Genomic DNA, 21,274 nt, shown 5'->3' on the forward strand with positions numbered 1-21,274 from the left:
TTCAGTCCTCCACACCCATATCATCACCACCCCATTGTGCAAGATGGGGAAGTCAACAATGTAAGAGACGTTGGGATTTTATGAGGGTAGATCATGCTTCACAAAGTTAGCACGAACCAGATGTAGATATGGAAAGTAATGACTTATTTACATTGCCTCTCACTGTATAGCTCTGGCATGACCTACAAAGATAGCAAAGGTATAGCCTAGTGAGAAAAAGAGAACACCTAAAAGGCAATAAAAGAGCTGACAGCATTAGGCCTAGTTAAGTACCGTACCTAGTAAGACAATCTATTTGATTTAACAATACTTATACATTCCTTATTTACGTAGCCTTTATGCATTTGACATGGATAACACAGAATCTTATTGTAATTTCAGTGAAAAGGTTAATATCTTGTTATTTTAGGCCTAGGCTGGCTTTATTTATTTAATGAAAAGTGTGACAATACAATTCCCACAATGCAGTGTGTTTTTAAAATGTCGCCCTCCTTCGTGACTTGACTTCTGTGCCATCAGACAACAAAGCATAGCTTAATTTAGCAAATCTGACACTACATAAATAATTGTATTTACTGAAGCATGATACTTCTGATTACAGCTGCCAGACGTATTCATAAACGGCCTCTGTACACTGCCACATCATGTCTAAGTTCGGCAGCGAGTTGCTCCGGGGCTGCTACGAACAGCGGCCTGCAGTTCAGAGATGACCAACTGGTCTGCGGTTCGACCGGGGAGTTGGTCCAGAGGCTTCGCGGTCAGGTGGAGGTGAGGACGGAATTCATAAGTGAGGAAGAGGAGGGTGCTCTCATGAAAGAACTCGAGCCTGGGCTGAGAAAGAAACGATACGAGTTCGACCACTGGGACGATGTAAGTTGTAAATAGACCTTGCTTGTTGACTACAAAGAAGTGCCCAGCTCACACTCACGTTAGCTAGATAAAGCTGCTGCACGTCCTCAGCTCCAGCCGAATCTCCGGGGGGCTGCTACAGTATGTACGGAGGAGCTCTTTTGATTCATTTCCATCATGCAAATGATTTGTAGTCATATGTCACCTATAAACATGCAGAGAAAAAAACAGCGGCAGCAATAACATCAATATCCATACTATACTAGATGATGTAAAGTTTCATATTTGAATTGTTAGACTATTAATTATCGTCATCATACATTACAAGTTGAATCGATCTTAATTCATTTAGATTGAACAGGCAGTTTCCCAATAGCAATGCAATTTAGGCTTATGCGTGTTTTAACGATGCATCGGCCGAAGATGTAACATACGTTTCCCAAAACACCACGCAGAAAGAACCTTTGCCAAGTGCATCGTTGGTCATTTGTTGATATTGATATGTTTGAGATAAAACAAAGGAAGCTAGCGGTGCTCTCGAATCAGCTTCAAATATCACCTTTACTTGATCATTATTCCACAATACTGATTAGCTCCAGATAAATCGAATCTGCTGCACGAGCATGTTTTTGTGGCACATTCGATAGCGCGCTGGACTTCGGGACAGAAGGTTGAGGGTTCGAGACCTGCTCCCTCTGCCTGTTTCATTACAATATTATCACCTGCAGATATTGATGCTGGAAATTCTAGTATTTACCCAATATTTATGCACTAAATCACAGATTTGGCACATTATTGCACATGCTACACAGCATGAAATACACTGAACAAAAATATAAACCCAACATGTAAAGTGTTGGTCCCATGTTTCATGAGCTGATATAAAAAATTCCCAGAAATGTTCCATAAGCACAAAAAGCTTATTTCTCAAAATGTTTGTGAACAAATTTGTTTACATCAATGTTAGTGAGCATTTCTTCTTTGCCAAGATAATATATCCACCTGATGGCTGTGGCATATCAAGATGCTGATTAAACAGCATGATCATTACATAGGTGCACTTTGTGCTAGGGACAAGTGAGGGCCACTATAACATGTGCAGTTTTGTCACACAACACAATGCCACAGGCATCTCAAGTTTTGATTGGGGGTGTAATTGTCATGCTGACTGCAGGAATGTCCACCAGAGCTGTTGCAAAATCATTTAATGCTAATTTCTCTACCATAAGCTGCCTTTGAAATTGTTGCATGTTGTGTTTTATATTTTTGTTTAGTATATATTGAGGCAAAAATAACAGACAGTGTAGCCTACAATTAGCAAAATAGAACTCAATTTACTGAAAATAAAATAGATTTCAACATGAATAAAATATATACAGTGGGACAAAAAGGTATTTAGTCAGCCACCAATTGTGGAAGTTCTCCCATTTAAAAAGATGAGAGGCCTGTAATTTTCATGAGAGGAGATGAGAGGCCTGTAAAAATCCTACAATGTGATTTTCTGGATTTTTTTTCTTCTCATTTTGTCTGTCACAGTTGAAGTGTACCTATGATGAAAATTACAGGCCTCTCATCTTTTTAAGTGGGAGAACTTGCACAATTGGTGGCTGACTAAATACTTTTTTGCCCCACTGAATGCCTATGTCAGTGGTGGTCGGAGCTGTTTTATATGAGGGAGGTTGATTATTTTATGATGAGCATCGCCTTATTTCTATTACAACATATTAGATGACTGTCATTCATATTCCATTCACCCAGCTCAATATAACATTGACAGGTTCCCTATACCCATCATGAGGTTGCTAAAATCTATTCTCTGAATGAAAGTTTGAAGCGTAAGTGCACAGCTCGAGATAAATTTTAGTAGTCAAGGTGACAGACTACATTCAATACTGCCTTGCACACTCTTGCCTGCATCTTGCTGATCTAGGGTGTAATCATTAGTCCAACAGTTGCAAACAAATGTTTATTTTGGACAAATTCAGGTATATTCATCCCCATTCCTTTTGCTCCCATTTAAGAAATGTGTTTTAATGAATAGACCCCTGATCACAGTTCACTTTGATCGCAGCCACATACAAACAGTGTGATCACTTTGCTCGTTGTATAATTCCTTCTCACTTCTACACTCTCTCCTCCTCTCACCTTTTCCCTTGTGGACTTCAGTGCACAACAAATCAGCTGTCTGACCAGGCAAAAAAACTTAAGCCAAACCTTCATATCATAACTGCTAACCGCTACACTCAGCCTACATCGTTGTAACCGTATTAGCTAACGTCATAGTCAACATAGCTACGAGAACTAACACGTTAGTAAACCCATTACAATCATACAGTGTTGAATAGCCATAGCCAGCTATCTAACATAGCATCCCTCTCTGTCTGAGCTGGGTGTTTTGAGTAGGCTAAACTAGCTAGCTAAGTGAAAGTGGAAAAAAATATCAAGGATAGCTAGCTCTCATTCTTCTCCTTCATTTTTAAACTAATGTATTTGTTCAAAACTGTTCACCTGTTGCTTTCCCTCTCTTGAGTCAACTACTCACCACATTTTATGCACTGCCGTGATAGCTAGCTGGAGTTTATGCTTTCAGTACAAGATTAATTCTCTGATCCTTTGATTGGGTGGACAACATGTCAGTTCATGCTGAAAGTGCTATAATAGGTTGAAGGATGTCCTCTGAAAGTTGTCATAATTACTGTGTAAGTCTAAGGACGGTGGTGAGAACCATGAGCCTCCTAGGTTTTGTATTGAAGTCAATTTACCCAGAAGAGGACATCCACTGGATGTCATAAGGTGAATGCACCAATTTGTAAGTCGCTCTGGATAAGAGCGTCTGCTAAATGACTTAAATGTAATGTAATGGAAACTAGCTGTCCTCTGGCTACACCATGGTGTTACCCTACAGAGTATATGTATTTTTAACAAATTCACTGAGCAGGATGGTCCTCCTCTGAGAGGCCTCCACTGGCCTTTGTAGCCTATATCCTACTGTAGCCTATATCCTACTGTAGCCTATAGCCTAATGTAGCCTATAGCCTAATGTAGCCTATAGCCTAATGTAGCCTATAGCCTAATGTAGCCTATATCCTACTGTAGCCTATAGCCTAATGTAGCCTATAGCCTACTGTAGCCTATATCCTACTGTAGCCTATAGCCTACTGTAGCCTATTAATGTAGTTATCTCGGTTTTTATTTGAAGCATATTTTTATCCTTTGCTTGTTTGAAACAACTGCAAAGAAATTGGCAACTTTGTATTTGTAGTCAACTTTGTTCCGAAGTAATCGGCTTTCCCAGCAAGACGGATAAACAGCTTGATTCTATGTTTGATGCCGAAAGGGCAAAAAATCTTCCAACGACGCACTTAGCTGATCTACGAGTGGACTGAGGCAGTCAGTAAATAACACGCATTTTCAATTGCAATTTTAATGACGATGGTTTTGTGGAACAACTCTGAGATTTAATGAAGCTCCTACAAACATTCTAGTGATGAATCCATGCCCAGAACAGTGTTTGTTGGCAATCAGGGATGAAAATTGGAAAATTAAATCACTCTCTGATTATGCAAAATCCTTGAAATCAATGTAAATTATCCAAATAATTTCACCCCTGGAACCCAGTCCCCCTCCACAATCCCACCCCTGTTGACAATGATCACTCCCTTGAGGCCCCTACCATCATTTAATTACATTTTTTCATTCATTCTTTCAACATTGTGCTCACCAGGCGATCCATGGTTACCGGGAGACAGAGCGTGCTCAGTGGGGAGAGGTGTGTGAGGGGGTGATGGATCGCCTCCGAGCTGTGGCTTTCTCTGAGGGCAGCCCTCTCCTAGGCCCTGTGAATGTCCTGGACCTGGACAAGGCTGGATACACACATCGACAGTGTCAAGGTAGGTAGACGGCTCTCATATTAACCTGAGATGAAAGGCATGATAAATATGGAACATGGTGTTCTGTGTGCATGATTATTGACTGGGCACAATGTGAATACTTTTTTGGGCAAAAGTGATATTTATTTTTCAATGCAGTTTGAAACTCAGTCATTCTCTCATCCCCCCCCCCCACCCCTGTTTTTTAAAATCTTTCATCCTGCCTTTCTCTTTCACTGTCTCCCTGACCCTTTCTTTCCCTTCCTGCCCTCTCTCTCTGTCAGTTCTGTGGCAGCACTATAGCAGGGCTGAGTTTGTTGAGTTTGTTGTCAGACAGTGTGAGGGAGGATGAACCCGCTGAATGCCTGAACCTGTTTCTGCCCCGTCGCTCTCTCTACATACTCAGGTAAGGACCCAATAAGACCTGCCATAGCAACATTCTGTCTTTCATTGCCAACAACAAACGACCACCTGTGCATACACTGTAATCAGAGTCTACCTGGTAGGTAGGTTTTTACTACCCAAAACAATTCTATGGATTTATTTGACATGGGAAAGAGCAACTGAGTAAATACCCTGCACTGTAAATACCCTGCACTAAACAAACCCACAGTATCTCCTGTGGAGAAAATGAACATGAAGTGGTTTACTTAATTGTTCTACGTTACCTCCATGCTTGTACACTCTGACTGAACGCCTCCTATAGCCTATAACTATCCTTATGAGGGCCCAGTGGTCCGCCTGGTCCGATGACCTGGGGTCGTATGTATCCACTATGAAACATCTCAGAGTGGGAGTGCTAATCTAGGATCAGGTCCTCCCCTGTCCGTGTTGGGTTCATTCCACAAATTCAATTCTACAGCATTTCAATTCCCTCTCCCTCTATATTCCATTCATTTAACATCAAATTCCAGGTAAAGTCTTTGACTGGAGATCATTAAATTCCTCATGGCCATGTCACTGTTCAGACAACCTAGAGAAACTGGTAGTTTAAATGATTTACAGTTGAAGTCGGAAGTTAACATACACTTAGGTTGGAATCAATAAAACATATAACCACTCCACAAATGTCTTGTTAACAGACTATAGTTTTGGAAAGTCGGTTAGGACATCTACTTTGTGCATGACACAAGTAATTTTTCCAACAATTGTTTACGGACAGATTATTTCACTTGTAATTCACTGTATCACAATTCCAGTGGATCAGAAGTTTACATACACTAAATTGACTGTGCATTCAAACAGCTTAGAAAATTGCAGAAAATGATGTCATGACTTTAGAAGCTTGTGTTTGGTTAACTGGCATAATTTGAGTCAATTGGAGGTGTACCTGTGGATGTATTTCAAGGCCTACCTTCAAACTCAGTGCCTCTTTGCTTGACGTCATGGGAAAATCAAAAGAAATCAGCCAAGACCTCAGAATTCTTAAGACCTCCATAAGTCTGGTTCATCCTTGGGAGCTATTTCCAAACACCTGAAGGTGACACGTTCATCTGTACAAACAATAGTACGCAAGTAAAACACCATGGGACCACACAGGCGCATTCTGTCTCCTAGAGATGAACGTACTTTGGTGCGAAAAGTGCAAATCAATCCCAGAACAACAGGAAAGGACCCTGTGAAGATGCTGGAGGAAACAGGTACACAATTATCTATATCCACAGTAAAACAAGTCCTATATTGACATAACTTGAAAGCCACTCAGCAAGGAAGATGCCACTGCTCCAAAACCGCCATAAAAAAACCCAGACTAAGGTTTGCAACTGCACATCGGGGCAAAGATCGTACTCTTTGGAGAAATGTCCTCTGGTCTGATGATACAAAAATAGAACTGTTTGGCCATAATGACCATCGTTATGTTTGGAGGAAAAAGGGGTAGGCTTACAAGCCGAAGAACACCATCCCAACAGTGAAGCACGGTTGTGGCAGCATCATGTTGTGGGGGTGCTTTGCTGCAGGAGGGACTGGTGCACTTCACAAAATAGATGGCATTATGAGGTAGGAAAATTATGTGAATATATCGAAGCAAAATCTCAAGACATCAGTCAGGAAGTTAAAGCTTGGTCGCAAATGGGTCTTCCAAATGGACAATGACCCCAATCATACTTCCAAAGTTGTGGCAAAATGGCTTAAGGACAACAAAGTCAATGTATTGGAGTGGCCATCTGACTCAGTTACACCAGCTCTGTTATGAGGAATGGGCCAAAATTCACCCAACTTATTATGGGAAGCTTGTGGAAGGCTACCCGACGCATTTGACCCAAGTTAAACAATCTAAAGGCAATGCTACCAAATACTAATTGAGTGTATCTAAACTTCTGACCCACTGGGAATGTGATGAAAGAAATAAAAGCCCAAATAAATAATTATCTCTACTATTATTCTGACATTTCACATTCTTAAAATAAAGTGGTGATCCTAACTGACCTAAGACAGGGAATTTTTACTAAGATTAAATGACAGGAATTGTGAAAAACTGAGTTTAAATGTATTTGGCTAAGGTGTATGTAAACTTCCGTCTTCAACGGTATAAAAAAAGAACAGTCCGGTTTTTTTATACGAAGTACATTAATTCCATTAACAGGGAATTGTACAAATATTGAATTTCAATTCCAAATATTACTTTTTTTCACAATTCCAATTCAAACAGTCTAATTCCAATTTAATTCCATAACTTGGTTGTTGACATTGAAATTGAATTCAATGTACAGTAAATTATCCACTGCATGAGTGAATTCATTGGAATTTCAAATTAAATTGGAATTGACCAACACTTGTCCATATATTCATTATATCGGCTGCTATCTGAACAGGTCTATCGAACAATCTTCTTGGGCCACTATAACTATAACTATTTTGACAATTGGATTGGTCCCCTCTACCACACGGAACCCAATAATCTACTGACGGAAACGTACGGGGTGACTAAAAACAGACCTCCATCTTCTGCTAGCTTGCTACCCATGGCTCGCCTAGCTGTCTGAATCGCCGTGACTCCAACCAACCTCACTACTCACTGGACCCTTATGATCACTCGGCTAAGCATGCCTCTCCTTAATGTTGCGGTCATCCCCCTCTTCAAAGGGGGGGACACTCTTGACCCAAACTGCTACAGACCTATATCTATCCTACCATGCCTTTCTAAGGTCTTCGAAAGCCAAGTCAACAAACAAATTACCGACCATTTCGAATCTCACCATACCTTCTCTGCTATGCAATCTGGTTTCAGAGCTGGTCATGGGTGCACCTCAGCCAAGCTCAAGGTCCTAAACGATATCTTAACCGCCATCGATAAGAAACATTACCGTATTCATTGATCTGGCCAAGGCTTTCGACTCTGTCAATCACCACATCCTCATCAGTAGACTCGACAGCTTTGGTTTCTCAAATGATTGCCTTGCCTGGTTCACCAACTACTTCTCTGATAGAGTTCAGTGTGTCAAATCGGAGGGTCTGCTGTCCGGACCTCTGTCAGTCTCTATGGGGGTGCCACAGGGTTCAATTCTTGGACCGACTCTCTTCTCTGTATATATCAATGAGGTCGCTCTTGCTGCTGGTGAGTCTCTGACACCATTCTGTATACTTCTGGCCCTTCTTTGGACACTGTGTTAACAACCCTCCGGGCAAGCTTCAATGCCATACAACTCTCCTTCCGTGGCCTCCAATTGCTCTTAAATACAAGTAAAACTAAATGCATGCTCTTCAACCGATCGCTACCTGCACCTACCTGCCTGTCCAACATCACTACTCTGGACGGCTCTGACTTAGAATACGTAGACAACTACAAATACTTAGGTGTCTGGTTAGATTGTAAACTCTCCTTCCAGACCCATATCAAACATCTAGAATTGGCTTCCTATTTCGCAACAAAGCATCCTTCACTCATGCTGCTAAACATACCCTCGTAAAACTGACCTTCTTACCAATCCTAGAGTTTGGGTTAAGGGGGTTAAGGGTTATCTGAGGTAATGGGTTACGGTGTACCACTCATAAAGGTTATGAGGTAATGGGTTGCGGTGTACCACTCATAAAGGTTATCTGAGGTAATGGGTTGCGGTGTACCACTCATAAAGGTTATCTGAGGTAATGGGTTGCGGTGTACCACTCATAAGGGTTATCTGAGATATTGTACCAAACTTTGGACCTGCTCATCAAATGAACAAAGTCCCTGTGAATCAGATGGAGTTGTTACACTCCTAGTCATATTAAATGAACCATGATCAGATGGGGGTTTCAACTGAGGCTTTTTTGCCAGTCGGTGCTGTTTAAGATGACTGAGGACGATTCTTTTTTTTCATGAGCGTGGCCTTATTTCGATTGCAGCACATTGGATGACTGTCATTCATATTCCATTAACCCAGGTCAATGTAACATCGATAGGTTTAGGCTGCTACATGATGTGACTAAATTATTTTCCCTATACCCATCATAAGGTTGGTACAAGCTAGCCTACGAAGCTTGCCTTCTTAACTGACTTGCCTAGTAAAACAAAGGTTAAAAAAAAGGTTCACAGGTCAAGAGAAATTTGAGTAATCAAGGTGACACATTCAATACTGCCTTGCACACTCTTGCCTGCATCTAGCTGATTTAGGGTGTAACCATTAGTCCAACAGTTGCAAACAAGAGTTACTTTTGAACAAATTCAGTTATGTTTATCCCCATTTCATTCTGTTTGCTTCCGTTTAAGAAAGGTTTTTCAACATAATCTACAGAATGAATACACCCCTGATCACACGCAAACACCGAACTCGCAGCCACATATAAACCACAATACCTTTGCTCATTGTATATACAGTATAATTCCTCTCGCATTTACGCTCTCCTCTCACCTTTTTCCTTTGCATGTGGACTTCAGTGCATAATGCAACAGCTGCCTGACCAGGCCAAAAATAATATTTTCATGCCAAACTTTCAAACCATAACCGCTAACTGCTACACACAGCCTACATCCTTTTCACCATATTAAAGTCATAGTCAACATAGCTACTAGAACTAATGCATCAGTATACCCGCTACAATCATGCAGTACATTGTACAGCAACCAGTTTAGCAGTTATATCGTTGGGTGGCAATACATTTATAAAACCAAAAACTTACCTTGAATTGGAAGAGTTCCAGTGTTGGATAGCCATAGCCAGCTAGCTAACATAGCATCCCTCTCTGTTTGAACTGGTGTTTGAGTAAGCTGAACTAGCTATCTGCATTCTCTAGCTTAGAAAGTGAAAGTAAAAAATATATATATGTATGTATGCCATTCCTTCCAGTTCTCTGCTGCCCATGACTGGAACGTATTGCAAAAATCTCTGAAGCTGGATACTCACATCTCCCTCACTAGCTTTAAGCACCAGCTGTCAGAGCAGCTTACAAATCACTGCACCTGTACATAGATGGGCTGTTTACAGATGGGCTATCAACCTACCTCATCCCCATACTGGTATTTATTTATTTATTTTGCTCCTTTGCACCCCAGTATCTCTACCTGCACATTCATCTTCTGCCGATCTACCATTCCAGTGTTTAATTGCTATATTGTAATTTACTACGCCACAATGGCCTATTTATTTCCTTAACTTACCTCATTGGCACTCTCTGTATATAGACTTTTTGTTTTCTTTTGTTCTACTGTATTATTGACTGTATGTTTTGTTTATTCGATGTGTAACTCTGTGTTGCATGTGTCGAATTTCTACGCTTTATCTTGGCCAGGTCGCAGTTGTTCTCAACTAGCCTACCTGGTTAAATAAAGGTGAAATAAATCAAAAAGAATAATCCCGCACAAAACAAGTGCGGCTATTGTCGTGGAGGATCGTTACAAAATATAACACTTACAAGAACTTGTGAATTCAATATAGGCTTTTAATACAAACATATCAGAAGCCTAGAATGTCCACGGAACACACACTTTTCCAGAGCAATGGCTCTGATTTATACACATACAACATATGAGTCCATCCCACATGCAAATGAAGTTACTTCCCTCAGTCCATCTGCCACCATTATATCCCAATCTGTGCATCTTGCTTGTTCACGCCCAATAAAGCCCATATATATGGGCCCCTTATGTTCAGCTTGATGTGGTCTTTGATATGTCTGTCCTTATTAGGACTAGTAGACTATGTGTCTCTTCTCTTCATGTCCTAAAAATATATGCCCTATGTCTATAGTCCAACCGTTGGTCATTTGGCTGACCCCCTCCTTTGTGTGTCCCTCTGACCTTGGTATGTCCAGCTGTCCTATGCTCTCATGGCCTTACTTTGGTTTCCTGTCCTATACAATAGACAATTCATTTTACCAGAATGGCAAATGCACTCTAAGTGTATCTTTCTCTTGTGGTACAGTATTATGTTTCTCCCTATATGTACATCTCGCTCCCACAGTATACACCCTTTAAATAAGGAAGCCCATCAAGCACACACAAATAGACACAGGTGCAACTAATTAGGCAAAACAAACAGAAAACGAAAAAGGGATCGGTGGCGGCTAGTATGCCGGTGACGACGACTTGTCATTGTCGATAGAAATTTTTTCACCTCTTTCACACTCACATTTTGGAATTCAAAATTATAATGCTTGTCTTTCATAATTTGGTCAGTTATACTTGGATGTGTAGTGACTGCATTTGTCGCTGGCATGTCATGCCTAAATTGTTAATCTTGCCAATTTTTTTAAAATCATTAAAGTAGCTGGCTATATCAGTGGGTTTTGTGATGAATGAGCCAACTGATTCAATGAATGATGGAGCTGAGTTTGCCTTTCTTGCCCAAAATATCATTTAAGGTGCTCCAAAGCTTTTTTCTATCATTCTTTATATCACTTATCTTTGCTTCATAGTATAGATTCTTCTTCTTTTTATTCAGTTTATTAATTTCTCTATTTTTTTGTACGTTTGCCAATCGGTTGTGCGGCCAAACTTACTTGCCATTCCTTTTGCCTCATTCCTCTCAACCATAACATTTTTCAATTCCTCATCAATCCACAGGGATTTAACATGTTTTACAGTCATTGTCTTTGTGGGTGCATGCTTATTAGTAACTGGAATTATCAATTTCATAAATGTGTCAAGTGTCTGGTTGCTCGTCATCACAGACCAGCAAATATTAGTTACATCATCAACATAGGAATCACTACAAAGCGTATTGTATGTCCTCTGATACACTATATTAGGCCCAGCCGTTGGAACTTTGATTTTCCAAGACATGGCTACTATATTATGAACACTACATCTGATGGATCTGGATAGTGCTTTAAAGCAGAGTTCTGCAGCGTTAGTAAACATGTGATCAATACATATCGATTTCATTCCTGTGCTATTTTTAAATACCCTGGTAGGTTGTCTGATGACCTGAACCAGGTTGCAGGCACTAGTTACAGTTTGAATCTGTTTCTTGAGTGTGCAGCTTGATGAAAGCCAGTCAATATTAAGGCCACCCAGAAAATATACCTCTTTGTTGATATCACATACATTATCAACCATTTCACACATGTTACCCAGATACTGACTGTGAGCACTTGATGGTCTATAGCAGCTACCCACAAGAATGGGCTTTAGGTGCATTTTAGGTGTTTTCAATTAGGATTTACCCCAGTGTTTTACCCAAAAGAGTCAGAAATCAACAGGATTTAACATAAGATCCTCTGTAAGCTTTACAGAAATGTGGCTCTAAATATCCTCATCAAAATATAGACAGCAACACCGCCCCCATTGGCATATCTGTCTTTTCTGTAGATGTTATAAACATGTATTGATACCACTGTATCATCAACGGTATTATCTAAGTGAGTTTCAGAGATAGTCAGTCAGAAAATGAATGCCATTTGTTACGAGCAAGTTATTGATTTCCTGAACCTTGTTTTTTAGGCTACATACAGTGCCTACGGAAAGTATTCAGACCCCCTGACTTTTTCCAAAATGTTGTTATGTTACAGCCTTATTCTAAAATGTATTATAGCGGAGATCTTTGTGGGCTATACTCAGCCTTCTCTCAGGATGGTAAGTTGGTGGTTGAAGATATCCCTCTAGTGGTGTGGGGGCTGTGCTTTGGCAAAGTGGGTGGGGTTATATCCTTCCTGTTTGGCCCTGTCCGGGGGTGTCCTCGGATGGGGCCACAGTGTCTCCTGACCCCTCCTGTCTCTGCCTCCAGTATTTATGCTGCAGTAGTTTATGTGTCGGTGGGCTAGGGTCAGTTTGTTATATCTGGAGTACTTCTCCTGTCCTATTCGGCGTCCTGTGTGAATCTAAGTGTGCGTTCTCTAATTCTCTCCTTCTCTCTTTCTTTCTCTCTCTCGGAGGACCTAAGCCCTAGGACCATGCCCCAGGACTACCTGACATGATGACTCCTTGCTGTCCCCAGTCCACTTGGCCGTGCTGCTGCTCCAGTTTCAACTGTTCTGCCTTATTATTATACGACCATGCTGGTCATTTATGAACATTTGAACATCTTGGCCATGTTCTGTTATAATCTCCACCCGGCACAGCCAGAAGAGGACTGGCCACCCCACATAGCCTCGTTCCTCTCTAGGTTTCTTCCTAGGTTTTGGCCTTTCTAGGGAGTTTTTCCTAGCCGCCGTGCTTCTACACCTGCATTGCTTGCTGTTTGGGGTTTTAGGCTGGGTTGCTGTACAGCACTTTGAGATATCAGCTGATGTACGAAGGGCTATATAAATAAATTTGAAATTTGATTATTAAATAGTTTTCCTCCCTTGTCAATCCACACACAATACCCCATAAAGATTAAGCGAAAACAGGATTTTCGAAGTGTTTACTTCTTTTTACATTAAAAAAATTGCATTTACATAAGTATTCAGACATTTTACTCAGCACTCTGTACAGCCTCAAGTCTTCTTGGGTATGACGCTACAAGCTTGGCACACCTGTATTTGGGGAGTGTCTCCCATTCATCTCTGCAGATCTTCTCAAGCTCTGTCAGGTTGGATGGGGAACTTTGTTGCATAGCTATTATCAGGTCTCTCCAGAGATGTTCCATCGGGTTAAAGTCCAGGCTCTGGCTGGGTCAATTCTGCGTTGTCTTGGCTGTGTGCTTTGGGTCGTTGTCCTGTTGGCATGTGAACCTTCTCCCCAGTGTGAAGTCCTGAGCGTTCTAGAGCAGGTTTTCATCAAGGATCTCTCTGTACCTTGCTCCGTTCATCTTTGTCTCAAACTTAACTGGTTTCCAAGTCCCTGCCGCTGAAAAACATCCCCACATCATGATGCTGGCACCACCATGCTTCACCGTAAGGATGTTGTCAGGTTTCCTCCAGACGTGACGATTGGCATTCAGGCCAAAGAGTTCAATCTTGCTTTCATGAGACCAGAGAATCTTGTTTCTCATGGTTTGAGAGTCCTTTAGGTGCCTTTTGGTAAACTCCAAGCGGGCTGCCTTTTACTGTCGAGTGGCTTCTGTCTAGTCACTCTACCATAAAGGTCTGGTTGGTGGAGTGCTGCAGAGATGGTTGTCCTTCTGTAAGGTTCTCCCAACTCCACAGAGGAACTCTGGAGCTCTGTCAGAGTGACCATGGGGTTCTTGGTCACCTCCCTGACCATGGCCCTTCTCCCCTGGTTGCTCAGGTTGGCCGGGCGGCCAGCTCAAGGAAGAGTCTTGGTGGTTCCAAGAACGATGGAGGCCACTGTGTTCTTGGTTACTTTCAATGCTGCAGAAATCGTTTTTTTGTACCCTTCCCAAGATCTCTGCCTCGACACAATCCTGTCTTGGAGCTCTACGTACAATTCCTTCGACCTCATGGCTTGGTTTTTGCTCTGACATGCCCTGTCAACTGTGGGATGTTATATAGACAGGTGTGTGCCTTTCCAAATAATGTCCAATCAATTGAATTTACCACAGGTGGACTCCAATAAAGTTGTAGAAACATTTCAAGGATGATCAATGTAATCAGGATGTACCTGAGCTCAATGTCGAGTGTCATACAAAAGGGTCTGAATACTTAACGTAAAAATGGTATTTCTGTTTTCTATTTTTAATAAATTCGGTACAATTACTAAAAACCTGTTTTCCCTTTGTCATTATGGGGTATTGTGTGTAAATTGCTGAGGAATTTGTTTTCTATAATCAATTTTAGCTGTAACGTAACACAATTTGTAAAAAAAAAAAGAATTGTCAAGGAGTCTGAATACTTTCCGAAGGCACTGTATGTTAATGTGGGATATTTTTAGCACTTTTCTGGGATGCTTTTCAGAAGGAGACATGTCAATGTTATTTATATTGAAGCTGATAGTGCACGGTGAGCTGCACACACTGGACTTCCTACTAGGGCACACTGCCTCAGTGCTAACAGTATAACTTTGGTTCATAGGCGTATGATTACTGTATACACTAGATGTAGGATCAACAGAGGCATTCAGGGGAGTTAGAGGGACATAAATTAGGTTACTTACATTGTGACTGCCAATACTCCTGGGACAATGTAAATTTACTGCAGCATTACCACAACTCAGCAACACGATGGTAGGGATTATCTGGGTTGAGCTTGTGTTGGGTCATTGATGTCATTGTCTCAATGAATGCATTGCTATTAATTCCTTTATATTTTAAAGTACTGTGGTGGCAGCATCAAGGTTGAATTCATTCAGCAAGGTTTGAATTCATTGTGCAAGGTTGGTAGAATCTTATTCCAAATGATTCACAGCTGTAATGGCTGCCAAAGGTGCTTCCACCAAATATGAACTCTGTGTAGTGAAGGCCAACGCAATCAATACATCATCATTTTATATTTTTAGTCATTTGGAAAATATTAAATGTTTTTTCACTTTGAAAATTTGGAGTAGGTTGTATAGATAGATTGGTAGGAAATCCAAATTGATTCCCTTTTACGATGTCATTTTAAAAGTGTGAATACTGTTTAAGGGGTGTGTAGACTTTAACTAGCGACTATAAGGTGCCAGATTAAATGTGATTCATGTATTAATTATGATGCCATGTTATGTGCCTGTATTGATGATGTGTGTTCTGATCCTACGTACTGTGTTGTAATTTGGATGTAAAGTCTTAGGCATGTTAGGTTGCGTTTACACAGGCACTCCAATTCACTAATTGGTGTTTTGACCAATCAAATCAGCTCTGAAAAATATCTGCTGTGAAAACTGCATAACTCAGCAGTGGGAGGCTACGCAGAAGTGCGCAGAAGTATTCAACCGGTGGTCCGTGGAGGTACTGCAGGGGATCGGCGATAGTATAATAAATATATACAAATACACATACATAGTCTCGGGAAGTCGGGTTGCTGAGGGTGCACCCCCTGAAAAATGTGTTTTTAAAAAGTGTTAATAAAAAAATAAGGACACTGGGCCTTTACTAGTCGTTACTAGACAATGACTGCCTTGCCTGGTTCACCAACTACTTTGCAGACAGAGTTCAGTGTGTCAATTCGGAGGGCATGTTGTCCGGTCCACAGGTGCCACAGGGTTCAATCCTCGGGCCGACTCTTTTTTTCTGTATATATCAATGATGTTGCTCTTGCTGCGGGCGATTCCCTGATCCACCTCTACGCAGAAGACACCATTCTGTATACTTCTGGCCCTTCCTTGGACACTGTGCTAACTAACCTCCAAACGAGCTTCAATGCCATACAACACCTCTTCCGTGGCCTCCAACTGCTCTTAAACGCTAGTAAACCAAATGCATGCTTTTCAACCGTTCGCTGCCTGCACCCGCACGCCCGACTAGCATCACCACCCTGGATGGTTCCGACCTAGAATATGTGGACATCTATAAGTACCTAGGTCTAGACTGTAAAATATGTGGACCGGACAACATGCCCTCCGAATTGACTGTAAACTCTCCTTCCAGACTCATATCAAACATCTCCAATCTAAAATCAAATCTAGAGTTGGCTTTCTATTCCGCAACAAAGCCTCCTTCACTCACGCCGCCAAACTTACCATAGTAAAACTGACTATCCTACAGATCCTCGACTTCGGCGATGTCATCTACAAAATAGCTTCCAATACTCTACTCAGCAAACTGGATGCAGTTTATCACAGTGCCATCCGTTTTGTTACTAAAGCACCTTATACCACCCACCACTGGGACCTGTATGCTCTAGTCGGCTGGCCCTCGCTACATATTCGTCGCCAGACCCACTGGCTCCAGGTCATCTACAAGTACATGCTAGGTAAAGCTCCACCTTATCTCAGTTCACTGGTCATGATGGCAACACCCACCCGTAGCACGCGCTCCAGCAAGTGTATCTCACTGATCATCCCTAAAGACAACACCTCATTTAGCCGCCTTTCCTTCCAGTTCTGTGCTGCCTGTGACTGGAACGAATTGCAAAAATCGCTGAAATTGGAGACTTTTATCTCCCTCACCAACTTTAAACATCTGCTATCTGAGCAGCTAACCGATCGCTGCAGCTGTACATAGTCCATCGGTAAATAGCCCACCCAATTGACCTACCTCATCCCCATACTGTTTATATGTATTTACTTCTCTGCTCTTTTGCACACCAATATCTCTACCTGCACATGACCATCTGATCATTTATCACTCCAGTGTTAATCTGCTAAATTGTAATTATGCCTTTTGCACACAATGTACTTTATATAGACTCTTTTTTTCTACTGTGTTATTGACTTGTTTATTGTTTACTCCATGTGTAACTGTGTTGTTTTTGTTGCACTGTGTTGCTTTATCTTGGCCAGGTCGCAATTGTAAATGAGAACTTGTTCTCAACTAGCCTACCTGGTTAAAATAAAGGTGAAATAAAAAAATACAAATACAAACACTTTTTGTGCAGTATTAATTTACCATCCTGACAAACACACTGTATTGTACATAGGCTGGTCATCTATATGTACCTGTAGACTTTCCATCAACATGAAGAAAACAATGCACAATACAGCAATTGAGCACATTGCGTATTAAGTGGTTTGTAATGATGTGATATGATTATGTGTCTCAGTTGATAGAGCATGGCGTTTGCATCGCTAGTGTTGTGGGTTCGAATCCAACGGGGATCACCATCACTACCCAACCCTATTTTTTTAAATGGAAAAGCTAAACCTATTTGATTTTAGGGTTAGGTTGTTTAAAAAAAAAATATATATATATATATTTGCTTTTTTTAAACAATCTTTTTTTTTAAACAAACAAATATTAGGTGTTATATATTTTATATTTTTCAACAACCTAATATATTTTCGTTTTTGTTTACAACCTAACCCTATGTTTCCATTTGAAAAAATAGTGTTGGGCAGTGATGGTGATTCTAGCAACACCGTATTAAACAGAACCACCAGTCAGGAGGATACAGACAGTTCAAGACTTATGCTTAGACATGCAGAAAAAAACGTTGTATAAACGTAATCTGGCACCTTGTGATAATATCATGATATTTGTGTGTTTTTATTACTTACCAGTAGTATAAAAGAGGGGGATATATTATTTCTAATGAAGTCATCTTTATTTACATTTACATTTACATTTAAGTCATTTAGCAGACGCTCTTATCCAGAGCGACTTACAAATTGGTGCATTCACCTTATGACATCCAGTGGAACAGTCACTTTACAATAGTGCATCTAAAACTTAAGGGGGGTGAGAGGGATTACTTATCCTATCCTAGGTATTCCTTAAAGAGGTGGGGTTTCAGGTGTCTCCGGAAGGTGGTGATTGACTCCGCTGTCCTGGAGTCGTGAGGGAGTTTGTTCCACCATTGGGGGGCCAGGGCAGCGAACAGTTTTGACTGGGCAGAGCGGGAGCTGTACTTCCTCAGTGGTAGGGAGGCGAGCAGGCCAGAGGTGGATGAACGCAGTGCCCTTGTTTGGGTGTAGGGCCTGATCAGAGCCTGGAGGTACTGAGGTGCCGTTCCCCTCATAGCTCCGTAGGCAAGCACCATGGTCTTGTAGCGGATGCGAGCTTCAACTGGAAGCCAGTGGAGAGAACGGAGGAGCGGGGTGACGTGAGAGAACTTGGGAAGGTTGAACACCAGACGGGCTGCGGCGTTCTGGATGAGTTGAAGGGTTTAATGGCACAGGCAGGGAGCCCAGCCAACAGCGAGTTGCTGTAATCCAGACGGGAGATGACAAGTGCCTGGATTAGGACCTGCGCCGCTTCCTGTGTGAGGCAGGGTCGTACTCTGCGGATGTTGTAGAGCATGAACCTACAGGAACGGGCCACCGCCTTGATGTTGGTTGAGAACGACAGGGTGTTGTCCAGGATCACGCCAAGGTTCTTGGCGCTCTGGGAGGAGGACACAATGGAGTTGTCAACCGTGATGGCGAGATCATGGAACGGGCAGTCCTTCCCCGGGAGGAAGAGCAGCTCCGTCTTGCCGAGGTTCAGCTTGAGGTGGTGATCCGTCATCCACACTGATATGTCTGCCAGACATGCAGAGATGCGATTCGCCACCTGGTCATCAGAAGGGGAAAGGAGAAGATTAATTGTGTGTCGTCTGCATAGCAATGATAAGAGAGACCATGTGAGGTTATGACAGAGCCAAGTGACTTGGTGTATAGCGAGAATAGGAGAGGGCCAAGAACAGAGCCCTGGGGACACCAGTGGTGAGAGCGCGTGGTGAGGAGACAGATTCTCGCCACGCCACCTGGTAGGAGCGACCTGTCAGGTAGGACGCAATCCAAGCGTGGGCTGCACCGGAGATGCCCAACTCGGAGAGGGTGGAGAGGAGGATCTGATGGTTCACAGTATCGAAGGCAGCCGATAGATCTAGAAGGATGAGAGCAGAGGAGAGAGAGTTAGCTTTAGCAGTGCGGAGCGCCTCTGTGATACAGAGGAGAGCAGTCTCAGTTGAATGACTAGTCTTGAAACCTGACTGATTTGGATCAAGAAGGTCATTCAGAGAGAGATAGCGGGAGAGCTGGCCAAGGACGGCACGTTCAAGAGTTTTGGAGAGAAAAGAAAGAAGGGATACTGGTCTGTAATTGTTGACATCGGAGGGATCGAGTGTAGGTTTTTTCAGAAGGGGTGCAACTCTCGCTCTCTTGAAGACAGAAGGGACGTAGCCAGCGGTCAGGGATGAGTTGATGAGCGAGGTGAGGTAAGGGAGAAGGTCTCCGGAAATGGTCTGGAGAAGAGAGGAGGGGATAGGGTCAAGCGGGCAGGTTGTTGGGCGGCCGGCCGTCACAAGACGCGAGATTTCATCTGGAGAGAGAGGGGAGAAAGAGGTCAGAGCACAGGGTAGGGCAGTGTGAGCAGAACCAGCGGTGTCGTTTGACTTAGCAAACGAGGATCGGATGTCGTCGACCTTCTTTTCAAAATGGTTGACGAAGTCATCTGCAGAGAGGGAGGAGGGGGGGAGGGGAGGAGGATTCAGGAGGGAGGAGAAGGTGGCAAAGAGCTTCCTAGGGTTAGAGGCAGATGCTTGGAATTTAGCGTGGTAGAAAGTGGCTTTAGCAGCAGAGACAGAGGAGGAAAATGTAGAGAGGAGGGAGAGAAAGGATGCCAGGTCCGCAGGGAGGCGAGTTTTCCTCCATTTCCGCTCGGCTGCCCGGAGCCCTGTTCTGTGAGCTCGCAATGAGTCATCGAGCCACGGAGCGGGAGGGGAGGACCGAGCCGGCCTGGAGGATAGGGGACATAGAGAGTCAAGGGATGCAGAGAGGGAGGAGAGGAGGGTTGAGGAGGCAGAATCAGGAGATAGGTGGGAGAAGGTTTGAGCGGAGGGAAGAGATGATAGGATGGAAGAGGAGAGAGTAGCGGGGAGAGAGAGCGAAGGTTGGGACGGCGCGATACCATCCGAGTAGGGGCAGTGTGGGAGGTGTTGGATGAGAGCGAGAGGGAAAAGGATACAAGGTAGTGGTCGGAGACTTGGAGGGGAGTTGCAATGAGGTTAGTGGAAGAACAGCATCTAGTAAAGATGAGGTCGAGCGTATTGCCTGCCTTGTGAGTAGGGGGGAAGGTGAGAGGGTGAGGTCAAAAGAGGAGAGGAGTGGAAAGAAGGAGGCAGAGAGGAAAGAGTCAAAGGTAGACGTGGGGAGGTTAAAGTCGCCCAGGACTGTGAGAGGTGAGCCGTCCTCAGGAAAGGAGCTTATCAAGGCATCAAGCTCATTGATGAACTCTCCGAGGGAACCTGGAGGGCGATAAATGATAAGGATGTTAAGCTTGAAAGGGCTAGTAACTGTGACAGCATGGAATTCAAAGGAGGCGATAGACAGATGGGTAAGGGGAGAAAGAGAGAATGACCACTTGGGAGAGATGAGGATCCCGGTGCCACCACCCCGCTGACCAGAAGCTCTCGGGGTGTGCGAGAACACGTGGGCGGACGAAGAGAGAGCAGTAGGAGTAGCAGTGTTGTCTGTGGTGATCCATGTTTCCGTCAGTGCCAAGAAGTCGAGGGACTGGAGGGAGGCATAGGCTGAGATGAACTCTGCCTTGTTGACCGCAGATTGGCAGTTCCAGAGGCTACCGGAGACCTGGAACTCCACGTGGGTCGTGCGCGCTGGGACCACCAGAGTAGGGTGGCCGCGGCCACGCGGTGTGGAGCGTTTGTATGGTCTGTGCAGAGAGGAGAGAACAGGGATAAACAGACACATAGTTGACAGGCTACAGAAGAGGCTACGCTAATGCAAAGGAGATTGGAATGACAAG

General features: G+C 42.9%; 1 pseudogene; it reads left to right on the forward strand.

Moving 5' to 3' along the window:
- Positions 1-514: 514 nt before the first annotated feature.
- On the forward strand, positions 515-13,029 carry LOC124021204 (annotated as a pseudogene).
- Positions 13,030-21,274: the final 8,245 nt, after the last annotated feature.

This window comes from Oncorhynchus gorbuscha, unplaced genomic scaffold, assembly GCF_021184085.1.
Source record: "Oncorhynchus gorbuscha isolate QuinsamMale2020 ecotype Even-year unplaced genomic scaffold, OgorEven_v1.0 Un_scaffold_1086, whole genome shotgun sequence".
NCBI lineage: Eukaryota > Metazoa > Chordata > Actinopteri > Salmoniformes > Salmonidae > Oncorhynchus > Oncorhynchus gorbuscha.